This window comes from Equus caballus, chromosome 26 (assembly GCF_041296265.1).
Source record: "Equus caballus isolate H_3958 breed thoroughbred chromosome 26, TB-T2T, whole genome shotgun sequence".
NCBI classification, from domain to species: domain Eukaryota; kingdom Metazoa; phylum Chordata; class Mammalia; order Perissodactyla; family Equidae; genus Equus; species Equus caballus.
Genome location: NC_091709.1, coordinates 7,571,493 through 7,590,904, shown reverse-complemented (window position 1 = coordinate 7,590,904; position 19,412 = coordinate 7,571,493). Strand labels below are relative to the sequence as shown.

General features: G+C 44.8%; 1 protein-coding gene across 50 annotated transcripts in view; it reads left to right on the top strand.

Moving 5' to 3' along the window:
• The first annotated feature begins 255 nt into the window (after positions 1 to 255).
• Positions 256 to 19,412, top strand: part of LOC102150103 (ral guanine nucleotide dissociation stimulator) — a 31,686-nt gene continuing 12,529 nt past the window's right edge. For 35 of the 50 annotated variants that reach the window (XR_011432943.1, XR_011432936.1, XR_011432935.1 and 32 more), the window contains exons 1-3: positions 442 to 604; positions 2,033 to 2,103; positions 2,525 to 3,016. The gene's annotated coding sequence lies outside the window, so the exon portion shown is untranslated. Of the gene's footprint in view, positions 605 to 2,032; positions 2,104 to 2,524; positions 3,017 to 13,836; positions 13,929 to 14,127; positions 14,249 to 19,412 lie in introns of those variants that run through there. The other 15 variants (XM_070252379.1, XM_070252364.1, XM_070252382.1 and 12 more) reach the window with 9 other exon arrangements.

Below are 19,412 nucleotides of genomic sequence, written 5' to 3'. Positions count from 1 at the left end.
CGCTCCTTGCTGCGCGACGCCGGGCGCGCTGAGGACAGAGGGATCGGCTCCCGCGTCCTGTAGCCGTGTCGCCGCGAGCCCTACTCTAGGGCGGCCGCGAACCGCTCCCAACGGCCGGGCCGCGCGGAGGAGCCGCCGTGTTCTGCCACGGGTAACCGCCGCCCGGTCAGCCCCCGCGTGGGGCCTCGCGGCCGCTCCAGCGGCACAGCCGGCGCCCGGCGGGAGGGGCAGGGTCCGCGCCGCCGGCTCTGGGGCGGGCGCCTCGGGCCCCCGCGGCAACGCCCGGCCGCCGGCCCCGGCTTACGACCCTCCCCGCCTTCTCACCCCCGACCCGCGGCCCCATCTCTGCGTTGGGTCGGGTTGGGGCCGACGACGTCCAGGAACAGGTCATTCTGGGGACGCTCTTCCCTGCCTCAGTTGTCCTCTTGCGTTTCACTTGCTGTGACGTTTTGGTTCTTTCGATGGCGGGGAGCCTGCCTCGAGCTCTGGCATCAGCGGTGAGGCTGAGCGAATGCAGCTTCTTCCTCCTGGATGGCCTCGCCCCACAGGCGCTCTTTGTAGAGGGGTCCCGGCAGTCCGGGGAAAGGCGGCTCTGCGCCCGCAGGTGAGTCCCGGCGCCGCGTGTGAGAGGTCCCGGGGGGAGCGGGCGCCCTCCTCCCGGGGCCGCCCCCGCGGGCTGCGGGACGGGGCTCCCTGGCCGCTTCTTCGGGGGGCTCCCGCCCCGCATGAGGGCTGTGTCTTCCCCGCGGCCTGGCTCCCTTCGTGAGGGCTCCTGGAATTGAGCTGTTTGAGCGAGTCCTTCTCGGCGGCCTTGCCCGCCTCCTGGACGCCCCAGAACGGTGAACGGAAGAGACTGCTGGCAGGTCCTTCTCCTTCGTGCTGCAGGCTGTGATCGCAGTGAAAGTCCTGAATGGCGCTTGTTACCCGTACTCTTATGGGAAGCTTACAGGGATTTGTTCTAAGTCTTAAGTTGCTTAAGCTCTCGAGGAGCTAGTAATATGAGCTTATTCCAGGCGTCAGCCACCGAGCTTTCTTGACAGTTCCCTTCAGAGCCTGTGTCCCCAAAGTTTTGTTACTGCTTTTGAGAATGAAGCACAGCGCTGCCAAGAAAGCTGCTCTTGGTATGCGTCATGGCCAACGCGCTGTGTGTGTTAGGGGGGTTGGCTCTTTGGGTAACGTGTTCACAGCATTTTGAGTTTGGAAATCACGTTGCTTAGAACTTCCTGAAGAGGTAGGATCCACCCTGGGCCTGGTCCACAGCAGCCTCAAGGTGCTAGGTGCCCTCGGGTGGAGCAGAAAGCCCTCGGGGAGTCCGCCGCACCCTCCCCGCGAGCACAGTTGGGTGTATGTAGAGATTTTACCTTAATGAGAAGAAGGAATCATTAAGTTTCTTGGTCAGTATCTTCTCCGGGCCAGTTGCTTTTTTAAAGCGAGCAGTTTTCCTCCTGGTAGTGCAGAAACACAGAACAGCTTCTGAATCTCACTTCGTCTTGGAGGTGGTCTTGCATCCTCAGCTGTGTGAGCCACAGCTGGGGCCAGCACCCTGCTGACTGTCTGGGATGCTCTGCTGGCTGACATCTGGCCTGGCTTCGCAGTAGGGGCCCAACCCTCCCCATTTTAGCACCCAAAGTCCTGCCCTGCATCCCAGGCACAGCAGGAGGATTGATCAGCCGTGAGCTTCTAGGAACTATTCCTGCGGCTTCCTGGAACCTTTCCTGTTGTCTTGATGCCATCCTGTGCTATGTGCCTGAGCATCTGTACCCCTCAGGGCATTTACCACAGCCTGGGAGGAGTTCCCCACCTTCCTTCCTTCCTCTGCACTACAGACTGTAAGCTCCTTGAGGTAGACAGGGGGTCTTTCATCTTTCTGTTCCAGTAATAACTTGCAAGTTAAGGTGTTCCTTAAATCTGTACTAAATATTTAAATGGAGAAAGTTGCTACAGGTGTAGGTGTTCGCAAAAACACTTGTTTTGCTTTTATAGTTGATCCTTTAATTCTTTTGTTCTAACTACTTTGTCATTTATCCTGCAGGCTCCCCGTAAAGGACTGAAAACACCTGATCCGGTGGTTAAAAGCTGTTCACGGGGATAACTGGACCCCCAGTAAGTATTCTTTCCTCTGTAGTGAACATTTCCCCACGGGGGCCCTGAGAGAACATGGGAGTGAAGCAGACGGGAAAGTCGCTGCCAGTTCATTGCCGTCCTTGAGTGAAAACCTGAGGGCCAAGCCAGAGTCCCGCAGGTTGAAGGGAGCCGCTCTGCAGGGTGAGACTGCACCCAGGGCCTCCCAGGAAGCCGCCGGTCAGGAGTGGGTGCAGCAATCTCTGGAAGGAACTCTAGGAGACATTGTGGCCGCCACAATGTCAGGTAGCCAGGCAGAAATAAACACGTCTGCTGTAGATGCTGGTGGTGAGACTTCACTTCCCCCACCGGGGGCTTGCTAGATAAGAGTGGCATTTCTGTGGGGGACTTCAGCCCCCAGGATTGGGGCGTGCAGATTTATCGGCTCACTTCTTTCTTACAGGTTCTTCTCCAAGCACACTCGAGAGAGGCCATCTGTCCCCACAGCGCTTGTCGAGCGAAGGAGGCTGTAGAGAGACATGGAGCCCACCCGTCTGGGGCCTGACAAGGGCTTGGCCCAGAGCCCCCAAGTTCTCATTCACAGCAATGCCTCAGAAGCCCTCCCAGAGCTCCTCTGCCCCTCCAACAGTTGTCACCCCAAAGCCAGCTGTGGAAGCTGTGCAGAGTGAGCACAGTGACACCAGCCCCATGTCCCTCAACGGGGTCATCCTGTCAGCGTTGGGGGCCTGAGGTCTCCTCGACCTGCTGCTTCTCCTGGCAGAACAAAAGCGGGGGTGCTGCCTGCGGGAGCAGGTGGAGAAGAAGAACGGCGAGCTGTTCTACCATGTGGCAGAGGGGCGGTGCCCTGACAGCCAAGTGCACATGCTGCAGAAGCTGGACGAGCTGAGGAGAGTGGGCTTCCCCTTCTTGAGCAGGCTGCTGTCCCCCAGCTGAGGTCAGTACTGGGCCCTCAGGCTCCCCCACTGCCTGCTCATCATTCGGGGGTGAGGGGTGTCCTGCTCCACAGCGGATGGCCCCTGAGCACTTGTGTGTGCAGCATGCCCCCTGCCACATCAGGAGAAGGCTCTGCCAGTAGCTGTCCCTTGTGGACAGGGAGCCCAGGTTGGAAAGCTTACTCTGCTCGCTCCAGGGTGCTCGAGAGGTATCTGTGGCTGTAGGTTTTCAGCCGGTGGGAAAGGAGCCAGTTCGGCAGCTGGGAAAGCCGGAACTGCTCAGTGGTCGGTGCCTGGATGGTTGGTTTTCCACCTGCACGGGGGAAGTCAGCTTTTAATGCATCCCTCACACAAACGTAAATCCCAAGTCAAAATCTAAATGTAAAATAAAATCAACATTGTAAACTATTAGAAAAGTTATAGGAGACTCTTATTAGAGTCATGGGGAGGTTCTTTCCATTCATGCTTTAATGCATGTCCTTGAACTGAAGTCATTTTGAACATTTTAATAATTTCTTTAAAATTTTAAACATCTGTTTGAGTAGAATACATTCTCTTTTGTAAAACTAAAACATTATTATAGGAACATATAAGCCAAGAAGTGGTGAAAATTTCCATTTCTCACCTGCCTCGCAACTTTCATTTCTTGTTGTTAGTAAAATTTGGTATGTAATCTCCTAGACTGTTTTTGTGCTTTACATAAGTATTTCTCTCCCCATATGAGTAAGTTGAATATATTTTTTCTGTGTTTGTTGGCTAGGTTTTTGCTTTTCCCTTTCTTTTACGGTTTAGTACTTGTAAACATTGGTTTCTTGATGTTTTTTCCATACTGAAGATAGTATCTTTTACTATACAGGGAAAACATTTTCCTACTACATTGATCATTTAGTCTGCATCAATGTGTGTCCTCCGGGATGTAAGTAACACTTCAGGTGGGAAACGGCTCTTGTGTGAAAGACGGTTCGGGACCTCCTTGACCCCCACGGCAACAACCATTAGTGCAACCCAAAACAAGAAACAAAACCCATGCTGCGTGTTTCCAAATGCATCCTAGTCCTGGTCAGGGTTATCTACTCTGTTCTCCTGTCACGTCAAAGCTATTTCTATAGTTTCTCATTCCTGATGGTACTGTTTGGTGCCATTGTCTTAATCAGACTGCCCAAGGTTTGTCACTGTCACAGGTCTTTCCAAACAACCAGCCCATGGCTCCATTGATCAGGTCAACACCATTGTTTCTGCCTCATGAATCTTCACTTCTTTCCACTGTCTTTGGTTTTATTGTGTCGTTGTTCTGGCTACTGGAGGGAAGTGCTCAGCTTCTTCGTGTACAGTTGATATTTCCTAGTACCTGTGGTGGAGGCTGTGTCCCTTCTCTGTCCCTTTGTCCTCACACATAGATTTGCCTCATGTTGCTCTCGTTGCTGTTCATTTCTAAAGAGTGTGTCCTTTCAGTCTGGATTCTCTCTTTAACGCAAGGTATTTAGAAGGTTGTGGACAGTTTTTCAAGTGGATAGACTGGGGGAGGGGAGCCAGTTTGTTTGTAATTCTTGTTTAATTTTATTTCCTTAAGGTCCAGTAATATGGTCACTTGTAGACATCTGCATTTTGGGTTCTTTAGAGATTTCATTGTGGCTTAGCACACAGTCCATTGTGGTGGTTTGAGAAGAGTGCGTCCTCTCCACTAGTTGCTTACATTGTTCTCCCTCAGCTGCAGCTGGATCTAGCTTTTTGTGTTCATCAGCAGATCTCTTTCCTAACTTGCTGTATCACCTGACTGGATTTCTAGAAGAGGGAAGGTCAGTCTTCCTGTGATTCTGGAGCTGCCTGTGCCTTCTTGTCTGTCCAGTTTTGCTTTATGTTTCAAGACCATGTTGTTAGGTGCATAAGTGTTCCTGACTGTTATCAACACAGAAAACCCCTTTTTGTCCCTTTAGAAGTCATCTTTATCTCATTTTCAATCTTTTCGTATCCCTTTATTTAATAGGTATATTTTAACTCAGTCTGAGAGCCTTCATCTTTTAATAGAGTGATTTAACCCATTTACGATTGTGATTATTGATAAGTTGAAATTTGGGCCTGCCGTTTTATTTAATTTTTAATTTTATAGGCTTTCGCATTGTTTCTGTTTCTATTCTTCTTGTGAATATCTTTCAGCTTTTAAGAACAACCGTTTCCGCCTTTCTTTCTGTAAATGCTTAGAGTTAATCAGTTCCTGTTTCCTACACTCCCAGCTCCTCACCTTCCACTCCCCAGCTCAAGACTGTTCTTAGTTCTATAATGTTATTTTCCCCATCAAGCAACTGTGATTGGATATAAGTATACAGTTTATGGGTTCCTTTATTCACTGCTATTTATTGTATCCAGATTTCTCCTCCTTTTTGGAAATACGTAATACTTTCTTTGGAACTCATACAACTGTAAAATGTTGAGAGGAATCGAGTTTGAGATACTCCTTAGATGCTGATGCTGGGGAGCTGGTACCTGCCTCTTAAAGCTGCATCTGTGTGTTTGCAGTGTCCGAGTGAGATCAGAGGTGTTTAAAACCGTGGAGTTGAGTGAGGTTTCCTAGAGAAACTGTGTAGAAGAGCCCAGGCCCAGCCTAGGAGCAGGCGGTGTTTGTAGAGGTGCAGCTGAAGACGGTCCAGGAAAGGAGACTGAAATGATAGAGCATGGAGTCCTGGGAGCCAGGAGGGGAAAGGGGTATGGCAGCAAGAAGGGGTTCTCAGCTGGGTCAGATAACAGCTCTGGGCAGAATGGAGAAGAGATGGCTGGACTCGGCCACATGAGATCACTGGTGACTGCAGTCTTCTTGGAGTGGTGAGAATGGAGCTGGGTCTGGAGTGGGTGAAGGAGAGCAGTGGAGGGCAGTAGGGGCAAGGCACTTTGCTTAAGAGGTTTGGCCATGAAGGGGAGTCAGGAAAGTGGACAGTAGCCAAAAGGGAGCCTGGGTCCGAGGGAGAGTTTTGTTTGTAAGGTGGAGAAGAGCTATCAGGTGTCTGTGCTCCAGTTGGGACTGGATGGAGAGGAGGAGCTTTGAGGGCCAGGGAGGAGCAAGCTGGGCCCTGAGGAGATGCGGGGCTGGGCTCTGCCGCCCAGGATGGGGCAGAGAGCAAGGGGACAGATGCTTCGCTGGTGTAAATGGCGCCTCTGCTCCTTGTTCCTGGAGTGTGAGGGGCTGGGAGTGGAGGAGGGATGCAGGAGGCATTAGGTGAGCGGCAGGGGGAGGGTGGGAGGAAGAGAGGGCACCCTGGCTTGGTCTCCAATGCCCACCCAGAGCCCTCCAGGGATCCCAGGTCACCAGCTGCTGTCTCTCTTTGATGTCTTCCTCAAAATGTCTGCTCTCTTGGTGATTCCCAGGGCTGTTATGAATTTGTTCATCAAAGAAGGAATCTTTGGGTCTATTTTTAGGGATTTTTATGTCAAAGGGGACATAAAACGTATATTATTCAGTCCATCATCTTTTGTTTTTGGATGGATTCCCTGTAACAGAGCAGCTGGACCAGGGGCCTGATGGTCCCAGGATTCAGGAGGTTTGCTCTGCGGAAAGCTGGAGCTCAGTGGCATTCTCACAGGACACGGTGCTCCGTTTCTGAGCCCACTCTAACTGTAGGTGTCTCGACATTGTAAAACCTGGGACAATTCTCTCAGGGCCTATTGTTGGCATTTCTGTGACCAGTGAGGGCCAGCATTTTTCCAGGTTCACTATCTGTCACTTGCCTACTGTGCCGTTGCCCGCCTTGCTCCCTGAGCTCTGAACCTTCCCAAGGAGATGAGGACATTCACGCTCTATCTGGTGTGATTGCACCTTCCCTCAGTGTGCCCCTTGAGTACTTGCTGCAAAAATATCTGTTTTCTTCACATTCCTTGATTCCTTGTACGTATAATCAAGATTTAATCTGGAGTTTTAAAAGCGTTTTATTGTGGACAACTTTGAACATACATAAATTAAACAGAAAAATGTAATAGACCCTCATGTCCCTATCCCATCGCTTCAACATTTATCAGTATTCTGATACTCTTGTTTCATCCATATTTCTATCCACTGCCTACCTTCCATTGATTATTTTTTAATTAACAGATTTTTTTTTAGGAAAGTTCTAGATAGAGAAATTCAAATAGTGCAGAGCATTTCTCCCTCCTCCCCCACATTTTCCCCTGTTGTTAATATCTTGCATGACCACTGGTTAGTGTGGTTCATTCCTTACAAGTGATCAACTGACATTGACACAGTGTTAGTAACTAAGTCCATAGATTACGTTAAGGTTCACTGTCTTGTACTTGGATTTTGACAAATGCATGATCTCCTGTATCCACCCTGACATTACCCTACAGAGGAGTTGGATTACCTTAAAAAGCCCTGTGCTCTGCTTCTTCATCCCTTGCCTCCCAACCCCTGGCAACCACTGATCTTTATACTGTTTCTATGGTTTTGCCTTTTCTAGAGTGTCATATAATTGGAATATGTGAAATCTATGGAATAGAGTATGTAGCTTTTTCCAGTTGGCTTCTTAGCAATATGTATTTAAGGGTCTTCTATGTATTTTTGTGGCTTGATAGCTCATTTCTTTTTTTTTTTATATTGAATTAAAATCCATATAACAAAAAATATAAATGTACCGTCTTAACCATTTTTAAGTGAACACTTCAGTGACATTAAATACATTCATGTTGTTGGGCTCCATCACCACCATTCAGCCCTATAACTGTTGTAAATCTGAAACTCTATGCCTATTAAACAAGAACTCTCCCTTCTCCCCTCTGCCCTTGGCAGCCACCATTCCACTTTCCATCTCTATGATTTTGATTCCTCTAAGTTGCTCATGTAAGTGGAATCACACAGTGTTTATCTTTTTGTGACTGGCTTATTTCACTTAGCATAATGTCCTCATGGTTCATCCATGTTGTAGCATATTGCAGAATTGGCTTCCTTTTCAGGGCTGAATAATATTCCATTGTATGTATATGCTACATTTTGTGTATCCATTCATGTATCAGTGGACACTTGGATTGTTCCCACCTTTTAGCTATTGGGAACGATGCTGCTATGAACATGGGTGTACAAATATCTCTTTGAGATCCTGCTTTCAGTTCTTTTGGGTATATACCCAGAAGTGGAATTGCTGAGTCATATGGTAGTTCTGTGTTCAATTTTTTTGGGAACTTTCATACTGTTTTCCATAGCAGCTGTACCATTTTACATTCTTATCAACAGTGTACAAGGATTTCAATTTCTCAACATCCTTGCCAACATTCACGTTCTCTTTTTCTGATATGAGCCGTCTTTAATGGGTGTGAGGTGGTATCTCATTGTAATTTTGATTTGCCTTTCCCCAGTGATTAGTGGTGTTGAGCATCTTTTCATGTGCTTATAGGCCATTTCTAAGTCTTTGGAGAAATGTCTCTTCAAGTCCTTTGCCTGTTTTTGAATTGGCTTCTTTCCTTGTTTACTTTTAGGAGTTCTCTGTATATTCTGGATATCAGTCTCTTGTCAGAAATATGATTTGCAAATATTTTCTTTTCTTTGACTCTGTGGGTTGCCTTTTTACTTTATGGATAGTGCCTTTTAGTGTACCAATTTTTTAAATATTCGTTAAGTCTAATTTGTCTATTTGTTTTTCTTTTGTTACCTGTGCCTTTGGTGTCATATCCAAGAAATCATTGCCAAGTCCTCTGTTGGGAAGATTTTGTTCTATGTTTTCTTCTAAGAGTTTTATTGTTTTCGGTCTTACATGTAGGTCCTTGATCCATTTTGAGCTAGTTTTTGTGTATGGTGTTACATGAGGGTCCAATTTGATTCTTTTGCGTGTTGATATCCAGTTTTCCCAGCACTATTTGGTGAAAAGACTGTCCTTTGTTCCTTGAATGGTCTTGACGCCTTTGTCAAAAATCATTTGACCATGTATGTGAGGGTTTATTTCTGGGCTTTCTCTTCTATCTCTGCCATTGGTCTCTATGTCTGTCCTTATGTCAATACCACACTGTGTTGATTACTGTAGGTTTGTAGTAAGTTATGAAATCAGGAAGTGTGAGTCCTTCAGTTTTCTTGTTCTTTTTCAGAATTGTTTTGGCTGTTTTGAGTCTTTTGAGATTCCATATGAATTTTAGGATGGGTTTTTCCTATTTCTACAAAAGCATCGTTAGAACTTTGATAGGGATTCCATTGAATCTGTAGATTGCTTAAGGAAGAATGGACATTTTAATTATGTTAATTCTTGCAGTCCATGAGCACAGAATATCTTTCCATTTCTTTGTGTCTTCTTCAAAGTTGTCTTAATTGTTTTAAGTCTTGTTTTGTGACCTAACATATGATCTATTCTGGAAAATATTCTCTGTGCCCTTGAGAAGAATGTGGATTCTGCTGCTGTTCACTGAAAGGTTCTGTATATGTCTGATAGATCCATTTAGTATTTAATGTTGTTCATGTCCGCTGTTTCCTATTTTTCTGTCTGGATATTCTATCGATTGTTGAAAATGGCTTATGGAAGTTTCCTGCTATTTGTAACTTACATAATTGATAAGGATCTAATATTGAGAATATATAAAGATCTCTTAGAACTCAATAATACAAAACAAAGAAGTCAATGAAAATGGGCAAACAGTTGGAATAGACATTTCTCCAGGAGATACATAGATGGCCAATAAGCACAAGATAGATGCTCAGTGTCATTAATTATTAGGGAAATGCAAATTCAAACTACAATGTGATACTATTTCACACTCGACATGAAGGCCATATTCAACATAATGGAAAAATCCCAAGTGTTGGTAAAGATGTGGAACAAGGGAAACCGTCATCAGTTACTAGTGGGAATGTAAAATGATGCAGCCACTGCAGAAAATAGCTTGGCATTTCTTAAAATCTTAAACCTAGAATTACCTTTGACCTGGGTAGTCCATGTTAGGTATGTGCAAAAGAGCATTGGAAACATGTTCAAAGAAAAACTCAGTCATGGACATTCAAAGCAACATTATTCACCATGGTCCAAAAGTGGAACAGAAGCAAATTTCTATAAAATTATGACTGCATAAACCAAATGTGGCATATTCATAGTATAGGATATTATACAGCCATAAAAAGGAATAAAGTACTACTACATACTAGGCCACGGATGAACCTTAAAAAACGTCTGCTAGACGACATGATCTTATACATAGAAAACCCCAAAGAATCCACAGAAAAACTATTAGAAATAATCAACAACTACAGCAAAGTAGCAGGGTATAAAATTAACGTGCATAAATCAGTAGCATTTCTATACACTAACAATAAACTAACAGAAAAAGAACTCAAGAACTCTATCCCATTCACAATCGCAACGAAAAGAATAAAATACCTTGGGATAAACTTAACCAAGGAAGTGAAGGATCTATACAATGAAAACTACAGGACTTTCTTGAAAGAAATAGGCGATGACATAAAGAGATGGAAAAACATTCCTTGTACATGGATTGGAAGAATAAACATAGTTAAAATGTCCATACTACCTAAAGCAATATACAGATTCAATGCTATCCCAATCAGAATCCCAAGAACATTCTTCACAGAAATTGAACAAACAATCCTAAAATTCATGTGGGGGAACAAAAGACCGCGAATTGCTAAAGCAATCCTGAGCAAGAAAAACAAAGCCGGCGGAATCACAATCCCTGATTTCAAAACATACTACAAAGCTACAGTGATCAAAACAGCATGGTACTGGTACAAAAACAGGTCCACAGATCAATGGAACAGAATTGAAAGCCCAGAGATAAAACCACACATCTGTGGACAGCTAATCTTCGACAAAGGAGCAGAGGGCCTACAATGGAGAAAAGAAAGTCTCTTCAACAAATGGTGCTGGGAAAACTGGACAGCCACATGCAAAAGATTGAAAATTGACCATTCTTTTTCACCACACACCAAAATAAACTCAAAATGGATCAAAGACCTAAAGATTAGGCCTGAGACAATAAGTCTTTTGGAAGAGAATATAGGCAGTACACTCTTTGACATCAGTTTCAAAAGAATCTTTTCGGACACTGTAACTCCTCAGTTGAGGGAAACAAGAGAAAGAATAAACAAATGGGACTTCATCAGACTAAAGAGCTTCTTCAAGGCAAGGGAAAACAGAATTGAAACAAAAAAACAGCTCACTAATTGGGAAAAAATATTTACAAGCCACTTATCCGACAAAGGGTTAATCTCCATAATATACAAAGAACTCACACTGCTTAACAACAAAAAAACAAACAACCCCATCAAAAAATGGGCAGAGGACTTGAACAGACATTTCTCTAAAGAAGATATGAATATGGCCAATAGACACATGAAAAGATGTTCATCATCGCTAATCATCAGGGAAATGCAAATCAAAACTACACTAAGATATCACCTTACCCCCGTTAGATTGGCAAAAACATCCAAAACCAAGAGCGACAAATGTTGGAGAGGTTGTGGAGAAAGAGGAACCCTCATACACTGTTGGTGGGAATGCAAACTGGTACAGCCACTATGGAAAACAGTATGGAGATTTCTCAAAAAGTTAAAAATAGAAATACCCTATGACCCAGCCATCCCATTACTGGGTATCTATCCTAAGAACCTGATAACAGATATCTCAAGAGTCCGTTGCACCCCTATGTTCATCGCAGCATTATTTACAATAGCCAAGACGTGGAACCAGCCTACATGCCCAGAAACTGATGACTGGATAAAGAAGATGTGGTATATATACACAATGGAATACTACTCAGCCATAAAAAAAGACGAAATTGGCCCATTCACAACAACGTGGATGGACCTCGAGGGCATTATGTTAAGCGAAATAAGTCAGTCAGAGAAAGACGATCTCTATATGACTCCACTCATAGGTGGAAATTAGTATATTGAGAAGGAGATCTGATCGGTGGTTACCAGGGAAAAGGGGTGGTGGGGGGAGGGTACGAAGGGGGAAGTGGTGTACCCACAACATGACTAACAAAAATGTACAACTGAAATCTCACAAGCTTGTAATCTATCATAACATTAATAAAAAAAAATATTAAAAAAAAAAACAAAAAACGTCTGCTATTTGAAGCCATCCATGAAGGCCACAGATGGTATGATGCCATTTGAATGAAATGTCCAGAATAGGCGAATCCATAGAGAGAGAAAACAGGTGAGTTGTTTCCATTGGCTTCGGTTAGGAAAAAATAGAGTGTGACTGAGTGTAGATTTCTTTTGGAGATGTTGAAAATGTTCTGGAATTATATAGTAGTGATAGCCACATAACATTATCATTGTACCAAAAGCCACTGAATTGTATACATTAAAATACTTAAAACAATGTATTTTATGTTAAGCAGGTTTTCTTCCATAAAAATTTTGAAAATTTTAAATCTATTAGGTTATTAATTAACCTTATTTAATTTAATAGAGTGATTAATGGAGTTATTAGGGATAGGGCACATTGTAGCCAAGAGAGCAAACATCTGATTAGGGATATAGTAACAAATCCTGTAATTATACCAGCAGCAGTCTAAAATCCAATTGGTAGCCGTTGTCCCTGACTTGGAGAGACCAGCCATGAAAATAGTTTCAGTGATCCTGGGGGCCTTGTGCATCTGTTCAAAGATTTGGGTAATATTATGCAATATTTTAAGCTCTTGTGCTATCTGGTGGCAGCAGGTTTGAACTTTTGATTGTTGATGTACGTGCACCCTGTGGTCCTTGGGAGGGCACAACACCCTCCTTCCTTGGCCAGTATAGATAGTCCAGGGCCAGGCCGTTTCCTAAAACCATTTAGGCACGAGACTCATGAGATTTGCACAAGGGCTAGGATAGGGTCTTACACAGTTGTTGTCCACATTGGGTTAAGGTTGTCGATACTTCTTGGTTGGCCTCATTTACCTGATTTTGTGTGGGTAGGGCCACTGTACCTGTGCCCAGTCCAGTCAATCCCAGTAGAACTGAAACACCCAATACTAAAGGACTGGCAGTATCTCTGGGTGGGTGATAACCAGTCAGGGCAGGAAACTCAGGGCACCTGCAACCTGAGGGCTATACCTCTAGAAGCAGGCCAAGAGAGACAATGATGCATTGCAGAATATAGCCTGGGGAAAGCTACTAAGAGGGCTCGGGAAGAGAGGACCGCTCTGGGTGAGAGCCTTGTGATATCAGGCCACAGTAAAAGCCAAAAGTAGATGTTCTTAGTGTAAAATATTCGTTAGAGCTCTTGGAGGTAAAACCAGTAATTTGTGCCCATTCACTGGCTACCTGTGCCAGATGATTCCAGGTGGTACAATTAAAGATAGGTGGGCCAGGAGCTTTTGTGCATGGGCACAAAATCACCAGGGTGGCTCAAAGCCTACCCCAAAATGACCCCTCAAAAGACAGTTGGGAGAGAAATGAGTGGAGAGTTTGAAGGAAGCTTGGGGCAAAGATGTAATGTTTGATGGAGTTGGCTATAGTTGAGTCTATCAGCAGGGTAAGCACTTAAGCTGGGGGGCAGGTGATTGGGGGGCAAGGGACAGGCCCTGCAACTTCTGAGTCTCACTGCATGGGCAGCCCCCTCAGACCATTGGACGTAAATGGTGGTGGTGGTGGTGAAGCAGCTTGCTGTCACTGTGGAAAGTAGAGGGGAGGTGTGGTCGAAGAAGTCATGGTAGTGTCGGGAGTAGTTGTGTTGTGGGATTACGGTGTTGAAGGGGAAGAACTGGAGGCAGGTACAGTGGATATGCGAACTGGGGAAAGCAGGGGACCAGCAGAAGTCTCGTGTGTTAAGACAGCAGGCCCAAATGGAGCCACTTAGGCTAAGCTCAACATCAACAAACCGAGGCTTAATTAAACTTTTGGCCCTCCCAGGAATGGAATCTTAACACCAGTCCATCGGGAATCGCCTGATGAGCACTGGGTAGTCATCTGCCTGAGAGACCCCTGCCATCCCCTAAAGGAAGGTAACCAACCTTGCAGTAACCAGCCTGCTTTCTTGTCTAGTGTAACTTCCTTGTTCCTGCTCCCTTCTGCCTATAAAGGTCTTAGATTTTACAGCCCCTCAGAGCTCCTTTCTCCCTGCTAGATTGGATTGGATTGGATTGTTGAATAAAGCCAATAACATGTTTAAAATTGACTCAGTTGAATTTTGTTTTGTAACAGTTTGGTGGCAGCAGTGGGGTCCAAAGGAGGCATCTGATGGTTTCAGGGATGAGAAACAAGGCATTGGTACCCACAAAACCTTTGAGTCCTCCATCTTGTTCGCTGTTTCCGAGGACCATGGGTAAGTTCCTCTTGGATCTGAGAGGCGCTGTTTTTGTGTTGAGCTCCCGATCTAACTGGCTTCCCAGTCCAGGGTTAATGGGTCGGTCTAGACTGACAGGATGCTGTAACAAGAGCATGAGTCTTAACCCTCGTTAGTCTGCAGTGCCAGATAAAGGCTTAGTGGCTCAGCTTGAGCTGGCAGATGGTTCTACCAGGAGCCTGAGTCTCTGGCCCTTGGTTAGTCTACAGTCCCCATGTGTTAGGATCTGCTGGTTCAGTCTGTAGTTCTTGGCAGTGGAGAGGAGTGGGAGAAATGTGTGCTCCCTCCACACCCAGTCCTTGAAAACTTCCCACGTGCATTTTACATGTGTTCCCCTCTGTTGACTATCGATGAGTTCTAAGGAAATGGTGAAGGCACCACGTGGAGGAATGGTGGGTTTCTGCATGACTGCATGTAAGATTGCTGCCCCCTCAACCTGAACACCCAGCCAGCACTACTAGAAATGAAAGATGTCCCATCACCATGGATTGGAAGACTCCTTATTGTGAAGGTGTCAGCATTATCCAAAGACATCAACAAATGCAGTGCAGTCCTTATGAAAATCCCAAGGACAGTTTGCGCTGAAATAAAAAAAAACCATCTTAAAATTCTTATGGAGTCTCAAGTAAGCCAGGTACCCAAAACAGTCTTGAAAGGAGGTACTAAGTTGGAGGACTCATTCTTCCTGATTTAAAACGTACTACAAATCTACAGTATTAAAACAGCATTATAATAACATAAAGACAGACATATGGACCAATGAAACAGAATTGAGAGCCCAGAAATAAACCCTCAAGTGATGTTTGACAAGGGTGCCAAGATTATTCAGTGGGGAAAAGACAGTCTTTTCAACAAGTTGTGCTGGAAAAGTAAATATCTACATACAAAGAATCAGTTTGGGCCTTTACCTAACACCATATACAAAACTTAATTCCCAGTGGATCAAAGACTTAAATGTAAGGGCTAAAATATAATACTCTTAGAAGAAAACATAAGACAAAACTTTGCAAAGTAGGGTTTGGCAGTGATTTCACGGATATGAAACCCAAGGAGCAGGTAATAAATTAAGAAAATACACTGGACTTTATGTACAATAAAAACTTTTGTGTCTCTAAAGGTATTACCAGTAGAGTAAAACACAGTCTACAGAGTGGGAGACCATATTTGCAAACCATGTATCTGACAAGGCCTTAATATTAAGAATAGACAGAGAACTCCTAAACTCAACAACAGAAAACAAACAGCCCAAGTCAAAAATGAACAAAATACCTGAATAGACATTTCCTCAAAGAAGATATGCAAATGACCAGTAAGCATATGAAAATATGCTCAACATCACTAATCGTTAGGGAAATGCAAGTCAAACACAGTGAGATACCACCTCACATTCATTAGGAATGGCATCTATCAAAAAGAGAAAAGAAAACACGTTGGCAAAGATGTGGAGAAATTGGAATCCTTGTGCACTGTGGTGGGAATATAAAATGGTTTAGTTGCTATGGAAATCAGTATGTCAGTTCCTCAAAAAAATTAAAAATAGAATTACCATAGGACCCAGCAATTCTGCTTCTGGGTATATACCCCCCAAAGAATGGAAAGCATGTTCTCAAAGACATATCTACATACCCATGTTCATGGCATCCTTATTCATAACAGGTAAAACATGGAAGCAACCCAAGTGTCTGTCCAGGGAAGAGTAGATAAGCCAAATGTGGTATATATGTACAATGGTATATTATTCATCCTTAAAAAGGAACGACATTCTGAGACATGGTACACCATGGATGAACCTTCAGAATATTATGCTAACTAAAATAAGCCACAAAATATAACCTTGTGTGATTGCACTTAAATGAGGTACCTGAAATAGCCAGATTCAGAGAGACAGAAAGTAGAATGGTGTTTGCCAGGGGTTGGGAGGAGGTGGGAATGGGAGGTTACTGATGAATGGGTATAGAGTTTCAGTTTTGCAAGATGAAAAGTGTTTTGAAGGTGGATTGTGGTGATGGTTGCACAGCCGTATTGTGTTTAATACCCTTAAAATGCACTTAATGAACTTAATGTTCTTAATGACACATAAACGCAAAAATGGTAAAGATGGTAAATCTTATGTTATGTGTATTTTACCTCAATAAAGATATATTTTACTCAGAAAGGCCAAATGCAAAGAAATGAGCAGGGGACACTTTAGTCTTGCAATGTGTACTCTTTTTGACCGTGATATTTTGTCCCAGCCGTTTTACCTGAGACAACTTTGATCAGGCCAAATGTTTTAATTCTGTGCCTAATAAAACCTTGAAATCAGAATTATACAAAACATGTAAAAGTTTGTGTTGAAATGTTTTTTGGTTTTTTTGCTGAGGAAGATTGGCCCTGAGTTAACATCTGTTGTCAGTCTTCCTCTTTTTCTGCTTGGGGAAGATTAGCCCTGAGCTAACATCTGTGTAAATCTCCCTCTATATTTTTGTATGTGGATCGCCACCACAACATGACTGACGAGTGGTGTGGGTCTGTGCCCAGGATCCAAACACACACGCAAACCCAGGCTGCCAAAGCAGAGCACACCAAACTTAACCACTCTACCACAGGGCCAGTCCTGAAATGTATTTTTCAGAGCAAACTTAATAGGACTTTTAAAAATTATTTTAATCTTATTTTTTGTGTTAGTTTCAGGTGTACAACGTAATGATTTGATATTTTTATATATTGTAAAATGATCACCACAAAAATCCCAGTTCACAGCTATCTTCATACGTAGTTACAAATGTTTTTTCTTGCGATGAGAACTTTTAAGATTGATTCTCTTATCAACTTTGCAGTATGCAATACAGTATGAATTCCTTGATCGATTTCTTTAAAATATAGCCCTGTAAAGCAATTCTAATATATGCACTTTTATTTTTAATTCACTGAAATTATTTTTTATCAGGATCAATTATTTTTTTTTTTACATTTTTTTTTAAAGATTTTATTTTTTTCCTTTTTCTCCCCAAAGCCCCCCAGTACATAGTTTTATATTCTTCGTTGTGGGTCCTTCTAGTTGTGGCATGTGGGATGCTGCCTCAGCATGGTTTGATGAGCAGTGCCATGTCCACGCCCAGGATTCGAACCAACGAAACACTGGGCCGCCTGCAGCGGAGCGCGCGAACTTAACCACTCGGCCACGGGGCCAGCCCCAGGATCAATTATTTTTCATGCAAGTGGCTGGATTTTTTTATCCACATCACAATGTACTGACTACAAATTCTACTATTTTAAATTTTGTTATAGGTGTCGTTATTTCTATCAAGTCAACTTTCCCAACTCAATATACATATCAAAATGCTTTCAGATGTATTTCTTGTTCCATTGATATTTAGGCAATGATAAATTTCACCATGTGCCATTTTGGCCATTATCACTTTCATGTGGATTAACTTAGCTGGTGATATTCACCTTGTAGCTTCTAAGTCTTTGGGGAGTATAATGGGGGGGAGGTTAGAGCGTTGCACTTATTTCATTTGCGGAGATTCCATTTTGACTCAGCTCTTAAGGAACATGCTGTTTCCTAAGAGGTCCTACAACCTCAGACCCAGACAACTCCATTTATGAAATAGAAAGGATTTGCTCAGATCTGCTTCCCAGGCACAGGCAGCTGGCGCCTGCACAGTGCTTCTGATCACTCTGCTGGGAACAGAAGGCAGGGACCCCATTCATATTTACTAGTTGGGAAGCAAGCCTTTCTGTTCTGTGTGTGAGTGAATGAACTACCTGAAGAGAGGGCCTGTGGTAGATGAACAGATGCCATTTGTGTGACAGTGACCTCCTCTCGTCCTCTTCAGCTAGAAGGGTAGTGTAGGAGGGAGCACTGGTCGTTTCTACTGTTTCCCTCTCCCTTCCCCTTTAGAACAGAGAACCGGCTTTCCTTCAGACAGCTGTTGAACAAACACATGAGCTGTCCTCGGGCCAGCACTTGGCCCCTTTTGTTTGCAAGAATTGGACCTGAGGCCTGGTGGACTGGCAGGTTGTCCCCCAGTGTTTGTGTGGTAGGGAGCATTATGTCTCTGCTCACCAGAGCAGCAGCCTACACTGACACCTCATCCAGTGTGGATGCGGCCTAACAACCTGCCCTGGCTGAGCACAAGCTTGGGCTGTTGCACATCTTACTCCTCACTGTACAGTTGGGAAACTGGTCTGGGCCCACAGGAGGTGGTCAGAGTCCAGAAGTTGAGAGAGAGCTCCAGCTTTCTTGACTGAGGCTCTGCCCCTTCCCTACAGGTTCCCTTTGGAATGGGAAGCCTTCAGATCCTAGAGGATTCCTGCCCGCTCTTCTCCATGTGGGGCCATTTTCCTTTCCACATTTTCACATGTGCACAGGCACACCCACTCACTGACTTCTCATGGGGACCGTGGAGGGGCAGTCAAGAAAGCAGGCACCAGGGAAGTGACAAGAGGGAGGTTGGAGGCAGCTCTCCCATGGGGTAGTAGCATCCGTTCTAGCTACATAGCCGGGGAAGAGGGATCCCTAGCATTCCTAGATCTCTATGGGTTCCAGAGCCATCCCAGGCCTGGCCTGGTGAGGATAGGACTGGAGTCCTGCAGCCCACCTCTGTGGGCACCAGGAAGTGTGATGAGGCCGCCCTCCCCTTGTGTAGACCTTGGGTACAGGAGAGAAGCCCTCAGTGAGTGTCCTCCTGTATAAAGTGGAGTACACCCAGCAGGTGACTCCGAGGGTTCCATGCCTCACAGCATGTCTGTTGGTCTGGGTTCTCCATCGATGACCCACTGTGCTCTGAGAGCCTGAGAATATGCTTTCCACCCCCTAGAGATCCTTTAGAACCGAAGAGGCTTGGGGGCTTGAGTGGATGAGTACTTGGGATAAGGCAGAAGATGCCAGAGCACTGGACACGAAGTCCAGAGTCCAGGGAGGAGACTAGTCCTTGTTGGACCCTCGGGGTCCTCATTAGGAGGTAGGGAGTCATCATTGTCCTGGCTGAGGTTAGGATTCTTCAAGAGTGAAGAGGGTGCCCTGGTGGGGGACAGAAGGAAGGGGGAAAAGGTAGGCTCCCGAGATTCCTCCTGCTCCCTGGAAGCCTACAGGTCCTGCTCCTTTACCCCTGGGACACTGGAGAGCCTCTGCCTTGAGGACACCCAAAGAAAGGTT